At 65.9% G+C, this 22,681-nt stretch overlaps 2 long non-coding RNA genes and 1 pseudogene across 2 annotated transcripts; 2 read left to right on the top strand and 1 right to left on the bottom strand.

Annotated features, from left to right (window-relative positions):
• The first annotated feature begins 13,772 nt into the window (after window positions 1-13,772).
• LOC107503993 lies at window positions 13,773-15,552 on the top strand. The gene is made up of 3 exons (XR_001595343.2): window positions 13,773-14,262; window positions 14,781-14,903; window positions 15,008-15,552. It is a non-coding gene; the product is annotated as an uncharacterized LOC107503993 (long non-coding RNA).
• A 41-nt stretch (window positions 15,553-15,593) lies between these two features.
• Window positions 15,594-18,050, top strand: LOC118603004. Its single transcript, XR_004951082.1, has 2 exons — window positions 15,594-16,354; window positions 17,016-18,050. It is a non-coding gene; the product is annotated as an uncharacterized LOC118603004 (long non-coding RNA).
• A 4,453-nt stretch (window positions 18,051-22,503) lies between these two features.
• Window positions 22,504-22,622, bottom strand: LOC118603310 (annotated as a pseudogene).
• Between the last annotated feature and the right edge of the window lie 59 nt (window positions 22,623-22,681).

Genomic DNA, 22,681 nt, shown 5'->3' with positions numbered 1-22,681 from the left:
GTGGCTGCTCCGACTCTCCCGCTGACCTGACCGCTCTTGACCGGAGCCCGTTCTCTGGCCTGGCAGCCTGGGCTCGGCTTGTCTCTGCCGCCCCCTCCTCCCTCAGCTCCGGCTCGCGGCCCGTCCTCCCCGACTCGGGGTGCCGTGCGTCTTGGCCCTTCGTTTAATATTTGCGCAGTGTTCTCCCCCACCGGACGGTGCCCCCCTGGGTCTGCTCTCAGTCACCGCCTTCCTCTTGGAGCCTGGCGTGGGCCCAGGGCCCCCCGCAGCCTGCTGCCCGTGGAGACCTGGTCCGCTTCCTCGCTCCTTCCCCACTTGGATCAGGTGGGGCCATCCGTCGTCCCTGAACCCCCTTGGTGTTCAAGAGTGAGCTCTCTGGGCTCCTCCTTGGGGGCTTTCCTGAGGCAGAAGGGGCGCCCGCTCACCAGGTGGTGCCTCTGGGTCCGAAGACGGGGTCAGCTGGAAGCTGGTCGGGAGGAAGGCGGCGTCTCTGAGCAGGTCGCAGCGGGGTTTAGGGGCCGGCAGGGCCAGCTGCCCCACTGCAGGGGACCCCAGGAAAGGACTCGGGGGTGCACGAGGCTTCCCAGCTGGCCGCATCCTGCCTTCCATCCCCGGACTGGCCCCACTCGGGATCCTTCTGCTGCTGCGGCCAGGGCCTTGACACCGGGAGCCCTGTTCTCTGCAGCGACTTAGGGGTCAGGCCCCCGCCGTTGGCGGCAGAGGTTGGCAGAAGAGGAGGGGGGACCCTCGGCCTTCTCCCCCACTCCCACGGGCCTCTCCTGTCTTCCCTGCCCGCCAGGGACCTCCCACCTGGCCCCACTTGGGCATGAAGCACAGGCGGGCACCCAGTCCTCCTTCCTGCCTGTCATGAAGGTGCACAAAGCCCCCGCCCCCTGGAGCTTCCAGTCCAGAGCGGCGACCAGCAGGGTAGGAGGATGGAGCAAACCCATGATTGCAAACTGAGCCACACGGACCTGGGCTTCTCCAGGCCGCCGATGGCCGGGCACTGGGCACACCCTGCCTAGCAGGCCGGGGACCTGGGCCCGAACCTGGGCTCCTCCCCTCAGTCCGCTGGCCTGCAGCGGGGCCCGGGCCTACCCTGGGCAGGCAGGGGACTCAGGGTGGGAGGGAGGGGCCGGGATTCAGCTCTGACCCTGTTCCCGGAGGCGCAAAATCTTCATCTGGTGCGAGAAGCGGCGAGGGTCACGTCAGAGCCCAGACTCTCGCTTTCCCACAGCCCTCCCCCCATCCCCCCCCCTCCGCCCCAGCCCCGCGGCCCTCTGGGGGATGGGAGCAGAGGCGGCCTCCTTTCCCAGGCCCGGGGAAGGGCAGAGGCTGTGGGCAGGCCACGGCCTGCCAGCGCCTCCTTCCCCTGAGCTCGGGGCGTGGGCAGGGGGAGAGGCCTGGGCTGGAGGACGGGGCAGCAGGCAGGACGAGAGGACCGGCCGTCTGAGGGGTTCTGGCGGGGCTCCCCTGCTGGCAGGTGGCCCAGTTCCCCCCGGCCCCGTTGAGAGTTCGTGCTCCTTCTGCGGCACGGGGACCACCCTCTGCAGCCCCGCCTGCCTCCAGCCCCCAGAGGGAGCCGTGCCCCCCACGCCCCAGGGCCTGGCCTGGAGTTTCCTGTCCCTGGGCCACGCGGTTGCCTCGTGCTGAGGCACCTCACTGCCCCTCCCCCTTCAGGCCACGCGCCGCAGATCACGCTGGGCCCCATGGCAAGCTCACCTGCTCCTCGCTGACGCCCTAGAATTTTAGCCGCACCCCCGATTTAAACCACCTTAACTCCCTCCGGCTGGCAGGCCCCGGGCTCCACGGCAGACCGTCCCGCCCAGCACGGCACCCAGTCACTGGGGCGGGCGTGGACGGGCGCAGCACCCCACCCCATGAGCTCAGTTGTCTCCCTCCTGGGACATGCTCAGCATTTCTTGTCCCTCTCCCGGCACGAGGCCGCCTTCCTGACCATTACTGCTCGGGGCCCTGTTCGCCAGGTGTGACTCTGCCGTGGTCTCGATCGGCAGCCCAGGCCAGCTAGCTGTGCTCCGGGGCAGGGACACGACTTCCCTGTCACCTCCAGGGGTGTCCAGGGTCTGGACACAAATGAGATTTAAAGGGACTTGGGGTCGGCACAGACCACGGGCCTCCGTGGCCACAGGGGGCGGCAGAACCAGGCCCTGCCCGGCTCCCTCCTGGCCGGCCCCTGGCGGCCTGTCTCTCCCGCCCACCCAGAGGTCCAGGCAGCACGCCGCGGGCCGGGCGGGAACCGCGCTAAGCTGAGACGGAACGGGGAGCAAGGGGCACGTTTCCGGGACAGGCGGCAGACGTGCCGGCCCCGGCGACGAGGAAGCCAGGCTGGGGGAGAGAGGCCGCGGGCCGGCGCTCGGGTGCGGCTCCGCTTGATAGACGCGGGAGGAGAGGCCCAGGGATCGGACGACCTGCCCCGTCGCCCGGGGCGTGGTCGGGAGAGGACCGCGGTTCCTCCCGCGCCCGGGGCATCCACGCCGCGTGCAGGGAGGCGGTGTGCCTGCTTCCTTCCCCCGCCTCGCCCCCGCGGCCCATCGGAACTGACTCCTTCTCAACACAGGTCCGCTTCACGTGGCGCGAGACACCCAGATCTCATCTCGCGGGACGGCTCCGCGGCTTCTGTCACGTGGAGAGACCTCCGCCACCGCCACCACCCGGATCAAGACGGAGGCCATTTCCGTCACCCCTAGAAGTTCTCTCGCGTCCCCTGCGCCCGCTCTTGAACTCGGTGTGCGTGGAACCGTGCGACACGTTCTCTCCTGCGCCTGGCTTTTTGCGCGCAGCGTGATGTCTCGGAGATTCCTCGCTGCCGGTGCGTGTTTCTGTGGCTCGTCCTTTTTCATTGTCAAGTAATATTCCACTGCGCGGATACACCACACTGGCTGCCGAGGGGCCTGCGGCGAGTCCAGGTGGGGCCTGTGATGAATAAGGTTGCTGTGGGCCTCCGCATGGGCGCCCACGCGCTCCGGGAGAGCCCGGGGTGGGGGGGTGGGCCTCCGCGTGGGCGCCCGCGTGCTCTGGGAGAGCCCGGGGTGGGGGGCAGCATTCCAGGTGGGCCAGACTTGGCGCTGGCTGACATGTGACACAGACCTCCTGGTCCCAGCCTGTGGCCCGGATGCCTGGACCTGCCTCGGTGTCCCTGTCCAGACCTCAGGCTCCAGCTCGCCCGCCCTGCCTGATTTTCCCCCACCCGCTGGCCCAGAGCAGCCAGTTTTCCGGGGCGTTCCACTGGGTCCCTGCGGGGGGTGCGTGTGTGTGTGTGTGTGTTACAGGGACATGTGTGTGAAAACGCACACTCCAGGCAGACCATCCTCCCGAGCCCTCAACGACACTCGGCTTCCGCCCGCCCGGCCGGGGCCGCCTGCCCAGTCACACCGGTCCGTGCCGTGTCCCAAACCCGGCCCCCGCCCAGCCCTGGGGGCTTCCGCTGCCCTTGAAAATCGACTTACCGAGGCGCCCACGACTGCGCCCTCAAAGGCCGCTCCTCAGGGGACGTCCCTTTCACTCGGTCCCCCCGCCAAAGACGGTGGCGCGAGTTTCCCAGAGTCGTAAACAAGGCTGCAGCGGCCGAGTGCGCGAAGCCTCCGCTGAGGTGCTCTGTGTGGCCCCTGGCCTCGGCCGCTGAGGCCGCTGACCCCTAACAATGCCCACCCGGCCTGGGTGACGCTGCATGATCCCACCTGAAAAGGCCTTTCGCCGGGGCTGCCTTTTAGGAGGGGGACAGTTGGCAGGAGGCTCGGCGCTTATTCATGCCGCACAGCAGTGGAAGGTGCTTGTAGCCTGTGTCAGGAGTGGGCAGCGGCCAGGGCGAGGGGCCCGCCAGGCCTGCGGGGACCTGTCGCCAGGCGACGGGGCCCCCAGCATCACCCGGAGCTCCCCCCGTGGCCTGTCCTGGGTCCGTTCGGGCCCTGGGGTGGAGGACGGAGTGCTCCTCACGTCTTCGCCAGCTCTGCCCTGACGGGCTGCGGGACGAGATTCCACTGGGCGCCCTCTCTGGCCTCCTTCAGGGATGGGCGGCACGGGATATTCCCAGCAGCCTTTGCTGCTCTGAGATTCTCTGAGGGTCCGGTTCTCTGAGGTGGACATCCACCTGTCTCTCACCCTCCGATTCCCGAGTGTCCTCTCGATCACCGACCTTGACTTTCCCCTCACCAAGTTTTCCCAGCAGCCCCCCACCCCCCGCCCCCAGCCCGAGGGACCCAGAGCTGTTAAGTGGGACAATCCCGTGCGCCTCCAGCAGGAGCTCAGCCTTGCACTGCTGCCCTTCTCGGAAGTGGTTTGGCCCCTGGCACAGAAGGAGGTGGAGGCCCAGGAGGGAGGCTCGAGGCTCCAGGCCTCTGCGTGCTTGGATGGCTCTCCCAGCAGGAGCTGGGTCTTTGCAGTGGGGCGGGGCTGTTGAGTGGCCGTGAGTAACCTCTGCCCACAGAGCTCCAACTCCAACTCCATCCCCAAGGATCCTGAAAACCCCACATCCCACCCCTTTCTGGGGATTTAGCTCTGTGCCGAGGCCCCTGGAGCCCCTCAGACCCCTCAGAGTCAGCCAGAGCGCATCTTGGTGTGCCCCAGATGGGGGCCGCCACCCTCTCTCTGTCCAGTCTCGGTTCTGGGTCACCTAAGAGGCTGCAGAGACCAGGTCCCCGGCCTTCTCTGTCTTGTCCCCTCTCATCCACTGCCCCCGACCATCTCCCGCCTCCCTCCCCCCCCCCCCCCCCCCCCCCCCCCGTCATCATCAGACCCTGCCGCCCTTTGCCCATCTGCCATTCGTGTTCCAGCGAAGGTGCCCCGGGGACCCAGGGCCAGTTCAGAGAGATGGCGTGCCACCCACGCGACCCCGTTTTCTCGTGGAAGGAGCTGGTGCTGGTGAGCAAAGCTCACAGGTCATAGATGAGAGGCTCAGCCCAGCCCTGCTGTGGCTCCGTGGGGCTCCGGGCAGGCTTCTCCACTCAGGCCTCTGTCCCCTCACTAGGAAAGGGGGTTCCACATCCACTGCCCCCTCCCTGAGCTCACTAGCCGTGGGCGGGGGGCGGGGGCAGGTACAGCATCCCCTCTGCCCCCGCGGTCCGGGTCGAGGAGATAGAACAGGATTGAACAGTTGCATTAAATGGAATTAATGGCGGCCGGGGGGGTGGCCGGAGCAGGGAAAGGCCGGGCCTAACCCGCCCTCACGCCGGCTCCCCAGAGCCGAATGCTCGGCTTCCGGGAATTTGCGGAGTTGGCTGTTTACCACGACCGTTACTGAAAATTCAATTATACACACTTACAATCGCATAGGAATTAAGTATCGCAGGTGCTCAAAACGCACCACTTCCTAATCATTTACCGTTCTCAGTGCCCTGGGGTCGTGTGATCTATTGTAATCGCACGGTGGAAACAGCGTCTCACGGCGCCTGCTGCGCGTCTCTCCCCAGCTCTGCGCCCAGAGACCCCGCTTCGGTGGCTCGCCCTTGGCTGTCGCGGGAGCGTTTACGCCGTGGACGTGGGCAAGCGCTGATCGATTGCTTTGTCGACCGTCCAAATGTTAATGCGGACTGAACGGAACCGTGTTTCCTCCTGCGGCTCTCCCGCTGCGAATCGCACAGGAAACCGGGACGTCGTCTTCCAGGGCGCAAACGCCGCTGCCCCGTGCAGCAGGCAAGGGTCCTCCACTCTTGCCGAGCTGGGAAAGCTGCCCACGCCAACGTATAAAGACGTTTTCTCCTGTTTCTTCGGAAACCTTCACATGCAGATCTGTAACCTGCCAGGAACCGATCCGTGCGTGCCGCGGGGTGAGCGTCGAGGCATGTTCTTTATTTTTTTCCTTAGGGGACAACCCGCTCACGGGCGAGGCTCCGCAGTGCGCCTCGGCGCGGCCCGGCCCCTGCGAGCGTGGGCGGGCCTCCCCTCCCCTCTCGTCCCCGGCCGCGGCCTCGCCACTCCGAGTTAGCGTGCCCACATTGCCCTCTGCCAGCCTTCTGCTTCTGTTCCTTGCATGGCTATTCTTGGCCCTTTGCAGTTTCCCATGAATTTTGGAATCTGCTTGGCAAGAGAGACGTTGCCAGGAAAATACAGGAGAGGCGCAAAACTCCTCCGGACAGAAGAAGCGACTCCATTCGGTTTTCCGTGGGCGTAGCACCCCTTTTGCTCCGGACGCGGGCATCACGCCACAGCCCGGGGGGAGGGGCGTGGGGGTCCCACGTCCACCCGCATTTCACCGGTGAGGACCTCGAGCCTGAAGGGGAATCGCTCACATAAGATCAGAGTCAGCGCAGAGGCTCTCTGGGACTAAAGCCCATTCGTTCGTTCATTCATTCATTCATCATTCCACAAGGATCGCCGGGCACGTTCTGCGGTCAGGCACTGTGCCAAGTGCTGGGGTCCTTGTCCTGAACTTCTCACACCTGCGCAGCCCACAGGAGAGAGCAGACTCTGCAGATGGGGTACGGGGGCACTTTCCAGGCGGAGGGAACGGCGCGTGCCGGCGTCCAGGGGGATGAGAGCTCCCGGTGCGTTCTGGGACCGCAAGTGGGTCCTCGTGACCACGCAGAGGAAGGAGGGGACTGGGGGTGCAGGGGAGGGGCTGGCGAGGAGCCCGCGGGGAGACGCGAGGCCGGGAGAGCAAGAGAGGGGCCCGGTCCCGTCCTGTCCTGTGGAAGGGGCGGTGGCTGCACCACACTGGGGGCAAGGGGCGTGGGAGGGAGGTGCAGCGGTGATCAGCAGGTGGTCGGACTCCTGGGCACTGCAGCCGGTCAGCACGGAGGGCGGCGTGGGTGGGGCTGGGATCGACGGAGCCCCAGGTACCGGTGCCTGGGGTTCTGGCTTCTGCGCAGGCTCAGGCAACACCGGGCAAGCTCGACGAGCCTGCGCTCCGGGAAGGAAGAGGGAAGGAAAGGAGGGAGGAAAGAGGAAGGGAAAGAAGGAAGGAAGGAGGAAGGAAGGGAGGGAGGTAGGGCAGGAGGAGGGGAGAGAGGAGACTCTCCGTCCACCAGCACTGAGCACGTTTGCTCCGAAGCCCCCTCCGATCTCTCATTCAAGCGCCTCAGCGGCCTGCAGAGAGGTGGGGGGCTCGCGGCCGCAGGGCCAGGCCCCCGCCGTGGTCTCCCCACTCCCGAGATCACCCTGGTGCCCCTCGTCCCACAGCCCTGCGTGGTCAGAGCAAAAGGAAGGCTTTCTCGGTGGGGCGGTCCCGCTGAATGGGGGTGCAGAGCCGGGGTGCAGAGCCGGCGCCCAGGCGTCCTGGGAGTCTACCCCACTCAGCTGCTCTCCAGGACGAGAGCGGACGGAGGCGGCCTGAGGCTGGAGCACTGTGGGCCCTGCGGCCCTCGCTCCTCCTGCCCCGCCCCGTTCATGCCGCAGGAACAGAGGCCCAGCGAGGCGAGGGGCCTGCCCGGCCCCGCTCGCGGGAGGCTCCCGCGAGGCTTCACGCTCTGATACACATGGACGAGGGCCCCGGCCTGCACGCTGGCCGCCCTCTGGCTGCCTCCACCCCTCCGAGGGCGGCTGAGCATCTCCTCGCCCTGGAAGGCTGTCGGTCGTCCACCCCAGAATGCAATCCGCCCTGGTGCATGGCAGGAAGTGCACGAATAAAGGACCGGAAAAAGGAAAATGAGGCCTTCCTGGTGAAAACAGAGGCCCGCTCTAGCTGTGACATCAGGGCCTCCGGGGGCCTCCGCCAGCGCAGGGGGGGAGCTAAAGCCGCTCGCGTTGGCCCGAGGGGTCCCGCGAGGGGCCCCACAGCGCGGTGCTCGTGAACTTCGGGGACCACTCAGAGCGGCAGGCTGGGGGGAGGGGTCTTGGGGAGCCGGGACGCAGACCGGAGCCCCGGCAACCCAGGGGGCGTCACTGGGCTGTCCTGTGCCTCAGTTCCCCACCTGAGCTGGACTCTCCAGAGCCCCCGCCTCTCGGGGCAGTGCCGTTTCCACGGCACGGCTGGATAATGTGGGAGAATGTTTCACAGGACCCGGCTGGCACGGTGCTCCACAGATGGCAGCTTGTCACCTGGGTGCGAGCGCCCGGAGCTCTCCACGGTGCCCCGCCCCGCCCCACTGGGGCTTCTCTGCAGACAGCAGACTGGAAGCGCCCACGCGGCTCAGCCCGCCCTGCGCAGACAGCGTCTCAGACAAAGCTCACTCGCCTGGACCCCAGGAGCCACCGCCCGGCGGCCTGACCCCTCTGGCGCCTGTCCCCCGGCCTCGAGGGTCCAGCCTCCCCCTGCAGCCTGGGCACGGCCTCGGCTGGGCTGCAGGAGGCGGCCTGGGCAGGGGACTAGGGCGTCTGGGGTCACTCTGCAGCCCCGGCTCGTTTTCCCAGCCGAGTCCTTTCCAGCCCTCCCAGAGCGCAGGTCGGGGGGTCCCTTTCCCTGGGTGTCGGACAGCCGGGGCCACACGGCAGGCTCCTCCCGCTGAGCCTGTGTCATGCTCCAGCCGGGGCGGTGGGTCTGCAAGGTGGGTGGGGGGCTCGCCCCTCTTCCCTCGAGGCCGGCGCCCTTCTCCGTGCTGGAGGGGGGCCCCTGGTCCGACACGATGAGCTGTGGGATTGCAGGCCGGCCGGTGGAGCCCTCGGCAGCGCCGGCGCCGACAGACGCCTGGGGGCAGGAAGCCGGACAGCTGTCACGCGGGTGGACCCCCGTCCGGACGGGTCTCCGGCCGTCCTCTGCCGTGTTGGACAGGGCGGCCGTCCAGCCCTTGCCGGTGTGTGACAGACACGCCGTGTGAGCCAGAAATCGGCCTTTGCTTTCTCCGGCTGCTAAGATTTGGGGTCCTTTGTCACTGCAGCGTGACTCGCCCTTCCCTGACCGATACGCGACCCAACTCGGCTCTGCCGTGAGGGTCCCGGGGGAGGCGGGGGTCTGAGGCTGAGACCACCCTGGGACACAGCCCGGGCGGAGGCTTCGGGGCGGACCACACACGATGTCCGCGCTGAGGGCACATGGCGCGGCGCTGACCAGGGCGGTCCCGCCATTTCCTCGTCGTGCGCTGTCGGCGTCACCTGGCTGTCCTCTTCACGACTGGATTCTCCCCCACGCGCCCCGGCTGCTTAGGCGGGGCCTCCCGGGGAGCTTGGCAGTTAAGGCCCCCGTTCCGCAGACAGCCGCCTGAGCCCCCGAGAGGCGGCCAGGGGCAGCGGGGAGCATGTGCCGCGTTCGTCCTGGGCAGGTTGGTTCTCCACCTCCTGGGCTGGACGCTCCGGCCGCTGTCACGAGCCAGCGCTCTGTCCCCCGCCTCCGTCCACTGCCCTTTGCATCACCCACACTGAGTCCCTCTGTGCCCCAACCCCGGCCCCCCTCAGCTCTGGGCCTTTTTGGGGTGAGCCTCGGGACCTTGGCATAAATGTAGCCCTCCACGCCTGGCTCTCCCCCCAGAACCCGAGACCAGCCTGGGGCCCTGCGGGATCGGCGCCCCCTTCTCGGTGCTGATGAGTCTGGTGGCAGTTTTGGACGGGGGTAATTTAGAGCGGTCCCGAGCCGGGGATCCAGAGCCCCCTCCGCGTCTGGAGGGTGATGGCGTGCGTTTGTGGTCACGGGGCCACCAAGTCCCGTGGCTGTTTACAGCCCCGGGTTCCAAGCTGGCGGCCCGGTGTCCGCGGCCCGGGCGCCAGCTGCCGCGTGCTGGGTGGCTGTCCCTGGGGTCCAAAGCTCATGACCTAAGGCCAGGTACGCCAGTGGCCAGGGCCTCTGGGCATCCAGGCCTGAGCAGCCGCTGGGCCAAGCCAGCATTCTGAGGCTCCTCCCCGGGGCAGGGGCCCGACTCCCGCCGGAGGCCACACTCTGGTTCTACTGGCCCCGAGAAGGATGGACACCCAGGAGCCAGGGCGGTCACAACCCTGAGAAGGTTCCCTGAGGACGTGTACCAATGGCTATGCACCCTCCCAGACCTCACCCCCAGCGAGTGGTCACCCCTGGCTGGCCCGCCGGTGGCCTTGTCTGCAGGCCTGGGCGGGGTCTGGCTTCCTGGCTGACCGAGGACGGTCCCCGCACAGCCCCAAGTTCCAGGCAGAGCCTCCCGGTGCCCTCAGTGGGCTCCGGGAAGATCAACAAACAGCCCTGGGCGGCGGGATCCTCTCCAGCTTCTCCAAGTCCAGACGGACAGGGCCAGACAGAGAGGGACCCCAGACGGGCCGCCTCGGAGAACAAGCTGCAGCCTGTGTGCAGGGAGCTGACCAGACGCCCTCTGGCCACCGGGGAGCCAGCAGACAGATGGCGTCTGTGCTTAATGGGGCAGAGCGGGGAGCAGAAGCCTCGGCAGAGTCGCCAGGCGCCCGCCCGCAGGAGAGGGGAGCCAGGAGGCAGGAGACCGGTCCCGCCTCACCCGGCGACCCCACAGCTCCCGGCCCTGTGGCGTCTGGGTCCTCGCTGAGGAGGCAGCAGAGCCTACCTGGCTCCAGGTGGCTGTGACAGGAGGCAAGTGAGCGGACACCCCTGCTCAGGCCCCCCGGCAGGGCAAAGGTAGACCGGAGTGGCCCCGAGTGGGAATCCGCCTCTCGGTCTGCGTCCTTGGAGAACAGGGTGACCTAATACTTATTAGCACTTACGAGCCAGACACAGTTTTCGGGGCTTTTCCTGCCATGTCACCTTGTGGACTGTTCAACAACCGATGCCTCGGGCAGATTGTCATCCCCGTTTTAAGGACGGGAGAACAGACTGCGGCCACGCCAGACGGAAACCTGGTCTCTGGCCCAGCTCTCCACGCTGCAAAGCTGAGCCCCAGGGAAGCGAGGGGGGCCCCCAGGGCTGCCCGCCTGGGAGCTCGATTACGTCTCAGCGTCGTGCTTTAAAAGGAGGGAAAGAGCTTCACATGAAGCGGAAGGCACCTTCGGTGAGCACCTGCTCCGCACCAGCTGCAGATTCTTCTCCTGGTCCTCCTTCACCACCGCGACGTCACCGCCAGCGTCGCCAGCATCGCCTCCCGCATCGGCACCAGAATCACCTCCTGCATCACCAGCATCACCACCTGCATCAGCACCAGAATCACTACCAGCATCACCTCCTGCATCACCACCAGCATCACCAGCATCACCACCTGCATCAGCACCAGAATCATCACCAGCATCACCTCCTGCATCACCAGCATCACCACCTGCATCAGCACCAGAATCACTACCAGTATCACCTCCTGGATCACCACCAGCATCACCAGCATCACCACCTGCATCAGCACCAGAATCATCACCAGCATCACCTCCTGCATCACCAGCATCACTGCCACCATCACCTCCTGCACCAGCACCAGAATCACCACCAATATCACCTCCTGCACCAGCACCAGAATCACCCCCATCACGTTTACTCATTTACTCGCGCTGCTGTGGGGAGGGGTTTTTGTTACGTTTGGATAGCTGAGGAGAAGGAGGCTCTCGGAAGCTCTTTGCCACGTGTGTCTGACTTATAAATGGCGAGGGGAGAGGGAGGGGAGGGAGGGTCACGGGAGGGAAGAGTGACTGCCGGCCGGCCGAGGCTGCGGGTGTCGCCGTGCTCACACCTCCACGGGGGAGGGGTCACTTAGCCGGGGCCTCGGCGCAGGGCCCAGCCTCGGCAGGTGTGCGGTCGCTGAGCTGTGACCTGGGTCGGGGTGAACGCTGGACCCTAGGGAGGCCGTGCCCCTTGTCACCTCGGGGTCTGCTCGCAGCCACGCCGTGCATTCCTCGAGGGAGCGTGTCCTCCTCCAGAGCCGCCAAGGGCTTCGTTGGGGGACTCGATGCTCCGTGGGGAGGTGGGAGTCGAGGTGCAGCAGAGGGGGGTGCAGGGCCCCCCGCCCTCAGAGCACGGTCCTCTCCCATCTTAGTGTGTGGCTGAGGGAAGAAACCCCCCCACATTCTCAAAGAGCCACCTAGGAGGTCGCGTGAGGAGGGGGGAGCAAGGGTGACAAGGGGCGCGAGGGTAGTCGGGGTCCACAGTGGCCCCCCGCTATTACGGGTGTGAGATTTCAGGGTGGCCGTGCGGTTGGGCAGAATAAGTGTTGGGTTGTCACTTTGGAAGTACGGCCACAATGCCACCCGCCCTGCTTGGTCTCCCGGGGCCCCTCGTCACCTGGGAGGCCCCGGCCGCTGTCCCAGCACGCAAAGGCCACTCGAGGCCGGTCCCAGCCCGGCCTCCGGCTGGCCCACCCACTGTTCCCACCAGGGCGGCAGCTTGCCCGGTTAGCCTGGGCTTTCCCGGGTTCCGCTCTGAAAGTCCCACATCTGGGAAGCCCCTCGGGCCCCACACGCTGGGCTGGACGGTCCCCCTGACGCTAGGGTTCGTGTGCCCCGTGTTCGGGACGGCGGAAGCACACGAGCTCTTTGCCGGCACCCGGTGCGCCCCAGCTCTGGCACGAGAGTCCGTCCTCGGGTGCCACTTCTCGGAGCCGCCTTTTGACGGTGGACGAACCTCGATGAGGTTCTCAGGAGCCCAGGCTCCAAGTGGGCTCCGGCGTCCTCAAATCTCAGCTAAGTGTGGGGGGAGGGGGGCGGGAGAGGGAGCGGGGAATATCGGGTCACGTGCAGATTTTTATGCACAGAGAAAAAACTGTTCCCTGCTCGGACCCCAAATGTGAAGTTGTGAGTCATTCTAAACTGAGCCGTACACGGCACCCCCTGTGTACAGGGGGCACATGCAGGCATGGGGGGGGGTGCCTGGCCACAGGGCAGCCAGGATTCCAACCGTCTCTGGCTGTCCCCAAAGTCTACGTGGTTTCCAAGACGCCCCCCGCCTCACGCCCGGCCCTCCTGCCCTGCCCCGCCTGCGCGCCCACCACAAAGCTTTCGCCACCCCCGCTGGCCACCGGGTCCCGTCCAGCTCCTCCTGCCTGCATCCGGGGACCTGAAGGCCGGAGGGTCCCGTGCATCTGACCTCTCTCTTCAGGAGGTCGGGTCTCCGGCTACCGGAGTCCCACAAGTAGGGGACGTTTTGGGGATGGAGCTGAGAACGCAGGGAGGTGACAACAGCGGCTCCCCTGCATTCGAGTCCCTGGTCCCACGGGCGCCCCCAGCAGGTGATGGCACAGGTGGCTGGGGGTGGGCCCAGGGGCCCGGCGAGCCCTCCAAGGTCTCGCGTCTGGGAGGCTGCACTGGGCCCCGGACCTCGTCTCTCTCTCTGCAGTGTTTTATTCTGACACGGTCCCCGGCCAGCAGGACGCCATGCAGTGTGGCCCTTGGGTGGGGTCTGAGGAAACGGGGGAAATGTTGGCCGTCACTGTCCATTCGGTGGAAGGAAATGTGTCCAGGGTGGGGCCCTGGGCACCGCCCCCCCCAATCTCCCACCGTGTGTCCCAGCGGTGCCGGCCCCTGCCCCCCAACCTGGGGGTCGCCCCGAGCCATCGCCCTCCCAAGGGCCTCCAGGGAAAGGCCCGGTCGCAGTGGGAGGCCCGCCCTTTCCGCGCGGCCTCTGCAGGACGTGACCTCATCCCTCACGGGGCGGCTCGGCCCCCGGCCAACGGATCGTGCTGGCAAAGCGCTGCCTGCTCCCGGGCTCCGCACGGGGACCTCGGCCCCGGTCCCCACCTCGGCCTCCGCCGGTGCCAGCCCGGGTGGCCCGGGGCGGGCAGGCCCTCCGGGGCCACAGCGCCCACCCGCCTGGGCCCTGGGCCGCCGACCCACGCCGGGGGAGGGGGTGCAGGAAGGGGAGGGGGTGGGTGGAACTCGGCCGGGCTCCAGGAAACAGACGCACCCAGAGGAAGCGGCTGGCAAGGGAGCAGCGGGCCCGGCCGCGTGGAAGCCCCCCACCCACCCCGCCCCCCCCCCGGTGCCCCAGCGGCAGGCGGGGGGCGGGGCCTCGAGGCCCGAGGTCCCCTGTGCTGGGCTCGGGGACCGCTGGGGAGAAGCGCGCAGTGCACCCAGCGCGGTTTCCTCTGTCACGGCCAAGCAGACCAGGGACAGCTGGAATTCCTGTCCTCGCAGAGCCACTGTCCTGCCGCCAGGCCCAGGGTTCACATGCCTGCTGTCCCCTGCCCCGCTCCACGGCCCCAGGACTAGTGTGGGGGCCCAGGAGACGGGGATCCCGCGCCCGCTCAGCCACCGGGCGCCCCGCCCCGCTGCACACACGCCCCTCTGCAGCACCGCCTGTGCGGTGGCTCGGCCGGCGGGTACCAAGTCCCGCACACCGGGCGGCTCAAACCACAGGCGCTACTGTCCGCGGTCTGGAGGCTGGAGCCCGAGACGCAGGTGTGGGCGGGCGGCTCCCCCCGCGGCCTCCCGCCCCGGCGTGTGGACGGCGGCTCCTCCCGTGTCCCCGCGTGGTCGGCCTCGGGGCATGTCTGCGTCCTGACCTCTCCGTGTGAGGGCACCAGTGAACGGGTCGGTACAGTGATGGACGAGATGTCGTCAGGGGGCCCCCGCGGCGGGAAGCCGGGGTGGGGGGGGGGACAGAACGAGACGGGAGAACGAGCAACCTCGGCGCCCCGTCCGGGCTCACCCTCGGCTCCGGTCTCTCACCTCCCGCCTCCGACGCGTGAGTCCAGCAAGCCCTGCCCCAGAGCCTGACCACGGCTCCTCGCTGCCACCACCCCGGCCCGCACCGGCGGGAGCCCGGCCGCGCGACCCCCGCCGGCCCCCGCGCGACCCCCGCCGGCCCCCGTGCGACCCCCGCCGGCCCGGCCTCTGCCCTCCTCAGTGCTGTACCTGGTCAGGTCACGTCTATATCCGGTCACGTTGCTTTGCTGCTCAACACCTGCCTGGGGCTGCTCGTTTCTGCTGGAGTAAATGCCCGAGTCCCCACCACGGCCCCCAAATCCCGTCCCCCCTTCCCCCTCTTCTACCTGACTTCTGGACGTGTCCCTCACCCCTCCTGAGGCCTGAGCCCACCCTGTCCTCAGGCCGATCTCGTCTCAAGCTCCCTAATGAAGCAGTGAGTTCGTTCCTCGAGGGAGATCCCAGAGGTGAACTCCGCGGTAACTGAGGAAGGATCAGTAACCAGCAAACCCGACACTTCACGAACTGTAAGAAACGCCCCATGGGAAAATGGAGGCGGGCCGATGAAAGGGGAAATTTAGAGTAGAAGCCTGGGTGTCAACTGCTAAACGAAAACCCACCCGTAATTTAGGGAACTCTCAGCGGCAAGCCCACGGGGAAGCAGTGAAGCCAGCTGCCCCATGCCCAGCATGCGCGGCGAGCTGCCGCCACTCTGAGACCTTTACGCGAACCCTCCGGTTCGTCCTTGCACCAGCCTTGGCAGGGGCGTCATTACCCCCACTCCACGGAAGGGGAAACTGAGGCACGGTGCTGCTGAGCTGTCCCCGGTCACTCAGCTCGTCGGCAGCAGCGTGCGTTAAATCTATGACCTTGAGCACCTCGCCACCTGCGCCCCTGGACCCTCCAGCCTCAGGGGCCGCCCAGCCCCTCCCCGACCTTCGCGCCCGCCCCCTAAGGCGCTCAGTGGCCGCCGGCCGGGGCCGAGGGGCCGGGCACCGGGTTTGCAGTGGCGGGCTGCTCTCAGTCCACTGGGGACAAAGGAAGCGAAAAAGGCAGCCCGTACGTCAGCATGCTGACACGACTCTCACGGAGGAGGCCGCCGGAGGCCGCGAGGGTGACCCCAGCAGGGAAGCCAGAGACGCCGGCCCCGGAAGGGACCCGAGATCTGGCATGTGAGCCGAGGACGGGCGTCACTGAGTGAGGTGGGGGCGGGGGGAGATCTGCACCCACAAAGGCCCCGTGCAGGGAGGAGCTTCCTGCCCTGGCGTGGGGCCCCCTCCACGGGGCGGGGGCCTGGGAAGAGACGCCTGGCCACCCGGCCCACAGAGCCTCCCCCACCCGCGGGCCCTCCAGGCAGAGGCAGAAGGCGTGGCCTCGCTGCTCGCCTGTCTGGGCCTCAAACGAACGCCGAGGCGCCGGCTCCTGAGGGAAAGGCTGAGGGTCTTGGCAGAACCGGGCCTGGCTTGAGCCTGTGGCTCCAGGACGCAAAGTCACCCTTGCCCCAAAATGCAGCCTGTCCCGGGGTCCCAGGGCCGGCACTCCCGCAAGTCAGGGGAGGAGCCCAAGTAGTCCGGCTTAGACCCCCCAGGGCTTTGTTTCATTAACATGCACACACATGCATGCTCACACACATACATGCACGCACACACGCACCTGCGTGCACACACATGTGAACACAGGCACACACACGTACGCGCACACACGCCGCATGCTGGTGCCCTCACGGCTCGCGGTTTCACGGGGCCTTGAGCAGAGGGCCGTGGCTCTGCCGCTCCCCCACTGTGCCCCCTCCAGCCAGGGTCCCCTTCCTCCTGGGAGCCCAGTTTCTCATTTGCAAGGTGGCGCCTTAGCAGCCCTCACCCGGTTCTTTGAGGAGGACCCCAGATGATACGCGAGAAGCTCTCAGTGCTGAGCCCCTGGCCCAGGAGGAGGTCGCCATGGCTGCCACTGCCTTGTGACCCTGGCCCAGCCCCACAAGGTCAGTGCCTCTCTGAGGCTGGGTGACCGTGCTCTGGAGGACTCGACTCTCCTCACGCCTGGCTCCGCGCCCACTGTGGGGTGCAGCTGCCAGGGTACCCCACACCCTTCAGGCTACAGGAAAGACACCCACAACCTCCAGAGCTCCGGGGGGAGCTTGTTCTTGCTACCGGAGGAAGGAGGGCGGCGGGAACCCCCCACCCCGGGCTCTGCACGACACTGTCCTCCCTCCAGCTTGGCCACCCTGGACATGGCGAGGACCCCACCTTGCAGCCCTGCCCCAAGCCCTCTGCCCTGCTGGGGCCCCTAGAACCTTCGAAATAGGAACCCGCCTTCGGGACCTGAGGCCGGGCCGGCTTTCCACGGCATGGTCTGGGCCCCCGTGGGCCTGAGCGCCCTAAGGCCATGGATCTCTGCCTGACAATGTCACTCACATCTGTCACCCGCATCTCGTGCCTAATTCGACTCTCACATCAATTGCGACATCCTCCTAAAGGGCCGCACCGCCTCCGCGGAGGCGGTGGGGTGGTCATCCCACGTGAGGCCTCCCCGTCAGGTTTCCCCGAAGCTCAGGTGTCCGCCGGTCCCACGGGAGGGGACGAGACGCCTTTTTTTTTGCTCCCGGCAGCAGTTTCAAAAGAGTTTGTTTTCTTTCAAAACAGAACGTATCGAGCGTCCGGCCGGCCAGTGGGTCTGGGGCCAGAGCAGACGGAGGAGCTGTGACCACTGGGCATGCTGAGTCGGCATCGCAGGTGGGGCAGTGCCCGCAGGAGCTCGGCCAGACCTCGGACGGCGGGCAGCGCCGAAGCCCCGCGGCCTGTCCACCCCCGGCCGAGGGCGGCAGAGGCCGAGGCTCCCGAGCTTCCGGCAGGTTCTACTCGCCCCGTGCCCAGTCTTCACTCCACACCGTGGGGCTCTCACCCCAAACCCGGCCCCCAGCCCGGGCATGGAGAACAGCGAGGTAGTTCCCGTGTCCTGAGGGCGTGCTGCGCCCCATTCCCCCTCCCGAGCGGCCCTCGGAACGGTCACCCTCACGCCACAGATGTGAATCGCGACGCCCGATGCTTGCTGGTCCTGCGCGCCCAGCCCACTCCCTGCTCCTGCCTTCCTACCCACTCCACTGCCAAGCAGCAGCAAGCTGAGCTGGGCGCCCAGCCGCCCGGCCGCACGCCACGTTTCCCAGAGTCCCTTGCAACAAGCCACGGCCACGAATAAGGTCTGCCCCGTGCCGTGTGGGGACGTGTGTCCTCCCTGCCCCCTGCCCCACCTGCGACCCGATGGAAGCTGCTTCATGAGGACAGCGGGGCAGGAAGATGGAAGGCGCCCAGGGAGCCCGGGCTGCCTGTCTGGCCTTTTTTTTTTGCAAGAGATTAATTTCGAGATCGAGCCACAATATTTTTCGGGCCTTTTGTTACACAGCAGCCGCACCCTGACTCACACAGAGTCACCCAAATCTGCCCTCCCCGTTATCGTCGTGGACCTCCGATGTGTTACTTTGGCAGATGGACCTTGAGGTGTCTTGCCAGCAGAGTGAGCGTGCTCCAGGCTCCCAAGCACCGCGATACCCGGACCAGGCCCCGGCCGGGGCAGCTGGCGGGCATAGCCCGACAGACCCTGAGACTGGACCCAAGTGGGCACTGCAGGAGAAGCAGAATGAAAACAGAAACCTGCATGTATTGAATGTTTTTAAAGCGGCAGCGTTCTGGGGTGGGCACTTTTTTGTGTGGTCTCTCTTTATTTATTTATTTATTTATTTATTTATTTATTTATTTATTTATTTATTTTTTATTATCTTTCATCTGTTTATTCATCTAGTTACCTACAAGGGGAAGGACACCGGGCTAGGCGCCTTCCACATTGACTAGGTTTCTTCCCCTTTAATGATTTTACCTTTAAAGGTATAATCCACGTACCCTACCATTTGCCCATCTGAAGTGTGCGATTCAGTGGTTTCTAGTATATTCAGAGCCATGCACCCATCACCATAATCCGTGTTAGAACATTTTCCTCGCCGCCCCCCTGCAAACGAAAACCCCGCGCCCTTCGGCTGCCGCCCCCGAACCCCGGCCCTTGGCAACACTCCGCTTCCTGTCCCTACGGATCTGCCTGTTGGGACGTTTCGCGTAGAAGGGTCCCACGCCGTGCGGTCCTTTCCCGCCCGGCTCTCTCGCGGAGCGTGATGCTCGCCGGAGCGTGTGTCACGCCTCGTTCCCTGCGAGGGCTGAGAACTAGTCCCTCGTGCGGGCGGGCCACCTTTTCTTTGTTTATTTATCAGTCAGTGGACATTCAGGCGGTTTATACTCTCTGGCTTTCACGAATCACGCCGCTATGGGCATTCGTGGGCGAGTGTCTGTGTGGACCCGTGTTTTTCTTTCTTGTGAGCTTATACCTAGACGGGGGGTCGCTGGGCTCCACAGCTACGCCATGTGTAACTGACGAGGCTCACGTCTGTTCGGAGGCTGGAAGGCAGTGGCAGGGAGGGGCGGCCGGGCCAGCCGCCACTCACAAGCCGGGTGCCCCTGGGTATGAGCCTGGGCATCCATCCCCGAGCCCGCCTTTGCTCATCAGTATCACGGGGGACAGGGGGTGACTGCTACCCCTTCGCAGGGGCGTTCTGTGGTTACTACCTGGCACACGGAGTAGGGGGGCGGTGCTCGCTAAACACCGACCCCCCTCTTTGGGCTGAGAAGGGCAGCGGAGACAGGACAGGAAGAGGCCTCAAGGTCCCCGCTCACCCTGCCGTCCCGCACGACCCTGCAATCTGCCCCCTAACCCCTCTGGGCCTGGCCCGGGGCTGTGCAGATCTGTCCTCTGCACTTGCCTCCTCTCCCCAGCCCCTCCGGTCTGTGGCCCCGGGTTACTTGCTGGTGATGGTTGTGGTGCAGGGTGGGGGGGTGGTGGCCCTTGGTGTTCCCCGAAGCCCACGACGAAGCCCGGGCCTGACCTGGAGCAGCCTGGGGTCTTCTCTGAGGGGAGCCGCTGAGACCCGCCTGTCCCCTGATGGGGACTCTGTCCTGCCCCCACCCCCGGCTCACCTGCCCCCTCTGCAATTCCAAGTGACCTTGGCCCCGCTGTGACATCGGAAGGGACGTCAGTCAGCCTGTGTGGGTGGCAATTGGTATGTGGACCCGAGGCCCGCGGCGCCTCTCAAAGGCCCGGGTGGCCCCTGGACTCCTCCGGCGGCACTGCCCTGACCTGGCTGCCTCGGGCGCCAGCACAGCCTGTGCCGGCCAAGCGGCTCCTCGCCTGGGCCTCCTGGCTCGGCCCCCACCAGGGCCCCGTGCGCAGGCGCCGCCATCACGCCCACTTTGCAGATGAGGAAACCGAGGCACGGAGAGGGTGCTATGTGGATTCGAACCCTGGCTCCGACGCTGGAGCCTGATCCCACTCAGGGACCCCAGATTGACCTCCGTCACCCAGAGCATCTCCTGGGACCTGCACCCCCTGGCCCCTCAGAGCCCCTCAGTGGGCGCGGGCCCGTCATGAGGTCTGGCCTCTGCAGACCAGCCGGTGGCCGCACCGCCCCAGAGGGGCCTGGATTCCTGGGGAGCAGAGCCCCACGGCGCCCTGCCGGAGCTCCCCACATTGACCCCAGAGGTGCTGGCACCGCCTGTGCTGGGGAAACGGCAGGCGGGGTGCAGGTCTGTGCACAGAGCGCGCACCCGAGGAGCTCCGGGGCGGTGGGTGACCATGGCCCAGAGAGAGCGGTGGCCTGGAGCTGTGTAGCCCACCACCCGCCCAGCCAGGGGACTCCCTGCCCGGACCCAGGGCCGACGCGGGGGTGGACGGGCCAGGGGACGCCCGTGAGCCCTGCGGGCCTGCAGGCCGACCCCCGAGAGTCATGCTGCCACCCCGGTCCTCTCGACTCTCCCAGGGTGCCGCGGTCCTGCCAGGACGGCCAGAAGCAGAAGTCAGGGCGGCCAGAAGCAAAAGCCAGGGCGAGGCCATCGGGGGAGGGAGGGACAGCACCCAGAACCTGGGGGAGCGGGCCCCCACGTCTGGAAGGCAGTGCGGAGTGAGCAGGGCCCCCGCCCGGACCCCAGCCCTGGCTGCAGCTCCTTCCTGCCGTGTGACCGGGGGCCCGCCAGCTCACGTCTGGATGACACGGCGGGGCCTGCTGTGGGGGTGTCACCGAGGTCGTGAGGACTGCAATACCAGGCTCCCACGAGGACACACTGTGCGCTCACTGTTCGCGTGGCCCTACACGGCGCGCTTGGGGACAGTCGCTTCACTTAACCTGGACCCGGGACCCACATCAGATGCCGGAGCTGACACCTGTCACCCCGTCCCCTCCCGCCGATGGCGATTTCCCAGCTGCCATTTATCGATCGCCCGCTCCAGCAGGCGGCGGGCGGAGTGATTTCATGTGCCCCGTCGTACTCGGTCGCCACAGCAGCGCAGTCAATAGTAAAAATGTCATGATCCCCACATCGCAGCCGAGAGAAGGCCAGGGACCCGCCCAGGGTCACAGAGCTGGTGCGCGGCAGAGCCAGGCCTGCGTGACTCCGGGAGACAAGCGTGTGGCCGCTCCGCTCCGTGCTGCCCAGCCCGGCTCCCGAAGCTGGGAACGTCCCCGTGTCCGGCGACAGTGGGCCCGATCGACCGACGGTGGGCTGCCCGCACCGCCGGGCGCGCCGTCGCCCAGTTCTGAGAATAACAAGCCGCCTCTACGCGGAGCAGCGCGGACGCGCCTTCTCAGACGCCGTGTTAAACACACAAGGGAGCCAGGCGTTCCAAAGTGCACCCTGCACGGTTCTGTTTGCACAAGGCCCACGCCGGGCCGAACGAGCCAGGTTAAATAAGTCGGAACAATGATTCCCGGGGCAGCGGGCTCCGCCGCGGATGGGGCGTTGAGCAGGACGAGCAGTGCCTCTGTCGACCTAGGCGATGACTACGTGGACGCGGGAGCACGTGCACACTCACGGAGGACACGTGTCCACTGTGACGGCGTGAGCCCCTCCCCCCTCGCCCCCGCCCCCCACTGCTTACAAGTCCACACTCCGCACAAAACAAGTTGTGATGCAGGTCGCAACTTGGAGCAGAGCTGCCTGCGAGGGCGGAGGGTGGGGTCCCTCGTTTTCTTTTGTCTCATAACTTTGCCCCAAAGGTGGACCCCGGTCCCAATCAGGTCCATCCGGGAGCGAAACCCTGCCGTCTTCCTGGCTAGAGGCAAGGAGCCCAGGCTGGCTCGGGGTGAGGGAGACATTCTGTGTTGCAGAAACATCAGAGCGGCGAGAAACTAAGCAGCACTCGGGGAGCTGCAGAACTCAGGGTTACAACGCCGGCGGTCCCAGAGGAGCTGGCGCTCTGAAAATCTGGGCCCCGAGCTCAGGGGCAACCCTGCTTTTATAGGGCTTATCTGCACAGTTACGGTTGGCATGGGCCGATTAGCTCATTTGTCCTCAGGCGGTTACAGAGCGCAGGAGTTGCTATGGGTTACGGGCAGTTACAGAGTCCAAGTAAAGGGGACGCACCTGTTACCTACACAGAACAAGCAGAGGGGCGGGGGAGTCTTCAGCTGATCTCGAGGTCACCCTGCCCTTCGGCCTAGCTGATTACAAGGTCGGCCGTTTGAGGAGAACGTTCCTCTTCACCTGGGGGCACAGCTGAGAACAATGGGCTGTTTTCAAAGCAGGAGCCTGAACAAGCACCCGCCGGACCCTGAGCCATGCATGCACAGGCGGGACCCAAAGCGGCCGAGCCAAGTACCGAACCGAGCACTGAACAGAGAGCTGAACCCCCCACGGAAGGCGAGACAGAGCTCACGGTCTGAGCCCCACCAGGTTTATTGCCTGCCAAAAAAAATCAATCAATCAATAAACATTCCCCAGAGCCCAGGGTCTACGCAGCAGAGCATTCACGTTGCCCGCGATACGACCCAAAGTTATTTGACGTACAAAGAAAGAGAAAATTCCGACACATTCTCAAGGGATGAGACAATCCACAGATGCAAATGCCAAGATGACCTACACACTGGAATCTTCAGACAAAGTGTTCAAAGCAGCTACCGCGGCCCCGAGGCAAAGAGAAATGTATTTGAGGGAATGAAAAGCCAGGACATCTCGGCAGAGGAAGTATCGGAGGAGGATGGTCAAATGCCGGAACTAACGAAAGACCGGAAATTTTATTTCATTTATTTATTTTTATTTATGCCTACAGCACCTGGTCTTCCTAGGCGGCCTCCCATTTAAGTACTAACCAGGCCCGACCCTGCTTAGCTTCTGAGATCAGATGGGATCTGGCTTGTCCAGGGTGGCGTGGCCGGAGACCATGTGGCTCTCCCGGGGTGTGAACCCAGGACCTTCTGCGTGTAAAGCAGACATGCTCG

The sequence above is a fragment of the Rousettus aegyptiacus genome, unplaced genomic scaffold, assembly GCF_014176215.1.
Source record: "Rousettus aegyptiacus isolate mRouAeg1 unplaced genomic scaffold, mRouAeg1.p scaffold_m13_p_5, whole genome shotgun sequence".
NCBI lineage: Eukaryota > Metazoa > Chordata > Mammalia > Chiroptera > Pteropodidae > Rousettus > Rousettus aegyptiacus.
The sequence above is the reverse complement of the archived record's forward strand: the minus strand, read 5'-3'. Positions and strand labels throughout refer to the sequence as shown.